This window comes from Panthera uncia (assembly GCF_023721935.1).
Source record: "Panthera uncia isolate 11264 chromosome B3 unlocalized genomic scaffold, Puncia_PCG_1.0 HiC_scaffold_1, whole genome shotgun sequence".
Lineage (NCBI taxonomy): Eukaryota > Metazoa > Chordata > Mammalia > Carnivora > Felidae > Panthera > Panthera uncia.
The window spans coordinates 79,989,061-79,995,741 of NW_026057582.1; positions in this window are offsets into that span (position 1 = coordinate 79,989,061).

Sequence of the window (6,681 nt, forward strand, 5' to 3'; positions counted from 1 at the left end):
TTGCTATGGAAACATTTATATGGGACACAGGTTCAACTGTCCATGAAATGATGCACTAATCTCCAGAGTTCACATTGTAATTTGGAGTATATTTTCTTCTCCATGTGCATGCAATTGTGAAGGTAATTGCCACCCTGAAGGTAAAGAATGCAGAGTGTCCCCCCACATAACACAGAGCTACATTCTAAACTGTCTCAGAGCCAGATATTCCCTTTGTGTGTCCAAAGAAAAAGTCCAGGGAACTAGTTTGCATCTTCACTTTTTGTATGTGATCTTTCTAGAGAACCTCTGTTCTTTTCCTGATAAGCTTTGTAGGTTTGCATAAACTAGTTTGTTGTGAATAAACAATTCAGTTTCTGGCCTGAACAGTAGCATTGATTTAATATGATAAACCGAGAAACAGGTGTCGTACTTCTCAAATTTATAAATTCTATAGGGATAAATTCCTTATAAATTCTATATGGATTCCTTCTTAAAAATAAAAGGGTAGGCTTGAGATGCACTAGAGATTTATCAAATACAATGCCAACCCCACAACTGTTCTTAGATTAGACTGAGACCACAGGTCAAAGGGCCCTACATTACATTTAGAAAGTAAAAGCACTATCTTAATTTGTGTTAACTATTTTTAGAAACTAAAATTATTTAATTTTGGGTAATGTAATGGGAAAAAAAAGAGCTACCTATGTTTTCAATGACGCCATCATATGATTACATTACTTAATTGTAACAAAAAAACCCTCTAATAATAATTTTTTTAAATTATTGTATCTAATTACCACATGAGAAATCCACTTAACTGTTTTGTACAACCTCACACTTAGGAACACATAGTTTTATGTCTATTTTATGTTGTAAAACATCACTCATTCCCTCTTCCAAACTCGACTAGGCCCTCCTTGAGGGATATAAAAGAAGTACAAGAAATAATTCTCTTCTCTTACAGCATCCAGCAGAGTATAGTTCATTATAGGAGCTCAGTGAAGCCTTGTACATGTATTGATTGATTGCCAGCATTCTGTTTTGTGACTCTTTTTAATATTTTAGATGCTGAAAGGTCATTATCATAATCATCATAAACATCATTTATCTCTTCATGACACCATTCTGGGTGCTACTTAAAATTTAGCAGTGAGTTCTAAAAGTGCAAGAATAAGGAATGGACATTGACTGACATACTCATCAAGAAAGATGGCACATGGTGTTGAAGGATTCACCTAGACATTTTAAATTAATTTTGTTGAATTTATATATAACTCAGTTCTTTCCAAAAATAATTTGAAGCATTGGGTAGTATAGACATTTAAACCAGAGAAAGAGACAAACCATAAGAGACTCTTAAATACAGAGAACAAACTGAAGGCTGCTGGAGGGGAGATGGGCAGGGGGATAGGCTAAATGGGTGAAGGGCATTAAGGAGGGCACTTGCCTGGATGAGCACTGGGTGTTCTGTGTTAGTGATGAATCACTGGGTTCTACTCCTGAAACCAATACTACATTGTATGTTCAACTAAGCTGAATTTAAATAAATAAATTAAAAAATAATTTGAAGAATTTTTATGGCAAAAGGATTGATAATGTTATAATATAAAAATAAGATATCTGAACTAATGTAAGAAGTGGTAACGTGACGAGAGGGTGGAAGTTTGGCTGTAAGTTTCTCTGAAGTCCAGGCAAGAAGAGAGATACTCTAGGCCAGCAATTTTTCAACCTCACTTTGATGTTCTGGACTGAACAATATTATGTTGTAGGGGACTGTGCTATAAATTTCTGGATGTCTCTTATCCACTAGATGCCTGTAGTAACTCCCTCCTGCCCCTTTTATGACAACGAAAATGTCTTCAGATATTGCCCCCCATTTGAGAGTCACTACCCTAGGTGACTTAGCTTTCTTGGTAAGGACGGAGAAGTCATAGCCCAGTCCTTTGGGTGTTGGAGTATAAGAGAGAGATACTGCTATTTCCTGGCAATAATTTCTAAAGCTAATTTTAATAAAGTTGGGTGATTTGATCTACAGTGTTGTCAATAACAAGAGCTAATATTGTTACTATGAGCCAGCTGCTGAAATAGACACCATACCATACGCACATGACCTCAGTCACTCCTATGAGATAAGTAAGTATTGTGATCCTCACTTTATAGCTAAATAAACAGGCTCAGAGAGATGAAGCAATTCACCTAAGGTCATAAAGTAAGTGGCAGAGCTAGGACCCAAACTCAAGCTGTCTGATTTTAGAGCTACCACTCCAAGTTATCAATGACAGTCTTATAGAAAGGTGAAGCAACGTTACATCACGGATGTTTGCCTAGCTTTTCTGTAAAAGTAAAGGACATGAAATCAAAGCACAAACTAGGAAAAATGATTAACAACTCCTCCAGAGGCTATGAAGCATCCACGGTCTGCAGAAGCAGCACAGTGACAGCTGTCTGTGTTGTATATTGGTCACAATTGTTGATGACGTTGAGTCAGAGTAACAGGAAGATTGCTATGTGAACCTTCACATGATGTCTGAATAGTGATGGGACTTCTTACTTGAAATATCCTGGCACTTAATTTTCCTTTCTTCATAGAGTTCACTAATGTGTTGTATCAGACAGCAGAACGAGAGGGAAGTTGGAAAAAAACTTGGAATTATATGATCCAGGGTGAATTGTAATGCTGCAACCTACAGATGCATTACTTTGAACAACTAGTTAACCTCTCTAATCCTTACCTGAAAACGAGTGTTGAGTATTATAAACATCATATATATAGTAAAGATGTATGGTATTTATTTATTTGTAGGAATGTTATGAGAGTTGCACACTTAGGTAATTATTAAATATTTATTAAAATGTTAACTTGTGAAAATGCTTGTAACAGTACTAACATTCTTTTTTATAAATGTTATTTGCTATATTTGCTCTGGGAAACATTGGGAACTTAATATAATGAAAAAGGAAGCATTGTAATACTGGAGAATTCCAGTGCCATTTTTCCCCCCAAGAAAACATATATCACCCAATACTCTAGTTCCTCAGGTAGAAACAAGCTTTTGAGTTTTGTTGATTTATTAAATATCATCCCTGGTAGCAAATTTCCTTTGGCACTACTTTGTCAGATTATGAACTCTTCTCCCAACAGACCCACAAGATATACTTTCTCTCTTTTTGTTCTTAATTATTAGGCTCTTGAACAGAATCAAACTATGACTCGATGATTAGAAAGATTTATGCTGTCTTGCAGAATTCCAAATACATGTCTAATTTTTGACTGATTGGTAATTAGTTCCCTTCCTTAGCAATTAATTTTTTTGTAATTTAGTGGATTATGAAATCCATTCAAAGGATCTTATTAAGCCTTCAGTTCTAAACTGAATCAAGCATAAACATATATATTTTGGAGCATATTTTAAAAATACGTATCTGTAATTTCACAATGGTAAGTATTTAACCCAGATCAGGAAGTATTTATCAGTACCTACATAAGCAATGTAGGAATGTAAGATATACATAAAACTCAGCGGAACAAACAATTGCTAGGGTGGACAAGATACATGTGACAGGCTTGGAACATGCCATAGGAATTCAGAGACAGAGAGCAAGAATAAATACTGTGAGAGATAGAGTTGGTAATATATATACATTTTTACAAATTTTAAGCAGTACACATACATGCACAATTATGCAATATTTGTACCACACATACAACACACATGTGCTCAATCTTATATATTTTTGTTGTTCTTTTACCAAAAAATGAGACTATTTTATAAATTTATTTTTCATGGATATATTTTATACCAGTGTATCTAGATCTTTTTCATTATTTTAAAAATGTGAATGATACTATATAACATGGACATCCCATATTTTAAATATTCTCCATTGATGCCCTTTTAAATGGGTTCTCAAATTTCCTCTCCTATGAGAATGCTGCAGAGAACATTCCTGCTTTCTTATGCAAGCAATTCTGTAGGACACAGTTCTGAAGTGGAATCCCTGGGTCAAATGGTATGCATATTTAAAAACCATTACTGCATTTACCAAATTCATCTCTTATAAGCTTCCCCCATTTGTAGTCTTAAGGCGATGGAGTTCTTTCCCCCCACACTTGGGTTATATCAGTCTTTTTAATTTTTTGCCAATCTAATAGGTAAAAATGATACCTATTTAAAGAATGAGATTTTTAAACTTTGAATGACAGGTAAGAAATTAAAGCCAGAAAAATTCCTTTAGGAAACTATTATTCTAATATGACAAAGTTAATCAAGACAGTGAGGAGATAGACTATTTTGAAGCAGAGCATTCAAAATAGACTTGATACAAGTTAGGAATAAGAGTGTGAGAGAATGACATGCCCATGAAAATAAAGCAAAAACTTGCCAATGTTTGAATAGAAAAGCACTCTTAAAAATTAATCTCCCTGAAAAAGGGATTCATAGGTCTTTTGCCCAATCTTGTCCTTCTCCTTAGGGTTTTCCCTGTTCTGATTCCTACTTTTACCATCATACTTTTTCTTTAGGGAGATACTTTGTATTTGGGGCTCAAAGGTTATACCCAAATAGAATTACCATCAGTTGGTCAAGTTAGGAGGGGATAGGAACAGTTCATTTGAGAGGAAATGCAGAGCTGAATTAAGAGATTCTGAGTGGGAATGAAGAGGAGGGGAGGGATCCTAGAAGCCTCTGAGGATGTGTAATAAAAATGACTTGTTGGCTATTGAGTGTGCTAGGAATTCCATCTTAGCAAAGGTTGCTAGACTAAGTGGCCAGAACAGTCTTACTGAGATGAAAAATACAGTAGGAAGAGGGTGTCTTTAAAGGAAGATAATTCGATTTGAGGCATGTTCAGTTTGAGATACTGCTAGTGCTGGAACATCCACAAGATGATATTTTGGAAATTCTGGTCTACGTTTCAGGAATTCAATCATACTGAGGTAATGTCTGAAGTTATTTACCTGGATATAGACATCAAGAGGAAAAGAACGTGGCTAAGGAAGTATCTCCCATTAATCAGTAGGCAGAGAAGGAAGAGCATAGTGAGAAAGATCATCAGGTGAAGGGAGTCCCAGGAAAAGCAAGAAGATGAATTCTTTTTTTCTCAGCTTTACTGGGATATCATTGATAACTAAATATTGTCTATATTTCAGGTACATAACTTAATGCTTTTTTAATTGAAATATAGTTGACATACAATATTATATTAGTTTTAGGTATACAACATGGTGATTCAACAATTATATACATTATGAAATGCTCATAATGATATACAACTTAATGTTTTGATATGTGCATACCTTTTGAAATGATTACTACAGTTAAGCTAATTAACATATCCATCACCTCACAGTTACTATGTAACTATGTTTTGTGTGTGTGTGTGTGTGTGTGTGTGTGTGTGTGTGTGTGATGAATCCAGCAAGGTACGAGGGCTCCAATTTGTCCACATTCTTGCTTATACCTTTATTATCTATATTTTTATTATAGCTATCTTAGTGGGTGTGAGGTAGTATCTCATCGTATGTTTGATTTACTAGTTTTTTTTTTCCTTTGTAGAAAGGCCAATTAAAATTGCCTATTAAAATTCTTTGTCCACTTCTAAATTGGATTATGGTTTTATTGTTGAGTTGTAAGTATTCTTTATATATTCTAGATGGAAGTCCCTCATCAGATAAATGATTTGTGAATATTTTCTCCCATCCTGTGGATTGTTTTTCACTTTCTTCATGATGTCTTTTGAAGAACAAAAGTTTTTAATTTTATAAAGTCTATTTTATCTATTTTTCTTTTTTCCTTTGGTTTTTGTTTTGTTTTGTTTTCATATCTAAGGGGCTGTTGCCAAATCTAAAGTTGTGAATATTGACTCCATTATTTTCTTCTTAGAGTTTTATAGTTTTTAGCTTTTACATTTAGATATATGATCTACTTTAAGTTAATTTTATTTTTTTGTTAAAATTTTTTTATGTTTATTTATTTTTGAGAGATGAGAGAGAGACAGAGCATGAGTTGGGGACGGGCAGAGACAGAGAGGGAGACACAGAATCTGAAACAGGTTCCAGGCCCTAAGGTGTCAGCACAGAGCCCGACACGGGACTCGAACTTGGGAATGGTGACCTGAGCTGAAGCCTGACGCTTAACTGACTGAGCCACCCAGACACCCCAAGTTAATTTCTGAGTATGGCCTGAGTAAGAAGTCCAACTTCATTGTCTATAGATACTCAAATGCCCCAGCACCATCTGTTGAAAAGAGTATTTTACCCCATTGTCTTGGCTCCCAATTAGGTTTTGATATTCTATGTATTTTTTTCGAGCCTATTTTTCTGTTCATTTAGTTATGGTGTCATTTCTGAATAGAAACAATATGTATGGGGCGCCTGGGTGGCTCAGTTGGTTGAGTGTCCAAGTTTGGCTCAGGTCATGATCTCACAGTTCATGAGTTTGAGCACCACATTGGGTTCTGTGCTATTGGCACAGAGCCTGCTTTGGATCCTCTGTCCCCCTCTCTCCACACCTTGCTGTCTCTCTCTCTGTCTAAAAAAATAAATAAACATCAAAAAAAGAGAAATCTTTGAAGGAAATGTTTCTTTTAAGAAAAAAAGAAACTAGGGGTGCTTGGGTGGCTCAGTCGCTTAGGCATCTGACTCTTGATTTCAGCTCAGGTCATGATCTCACAGTTTGTGGGATGGAGCCCCTCATCAGG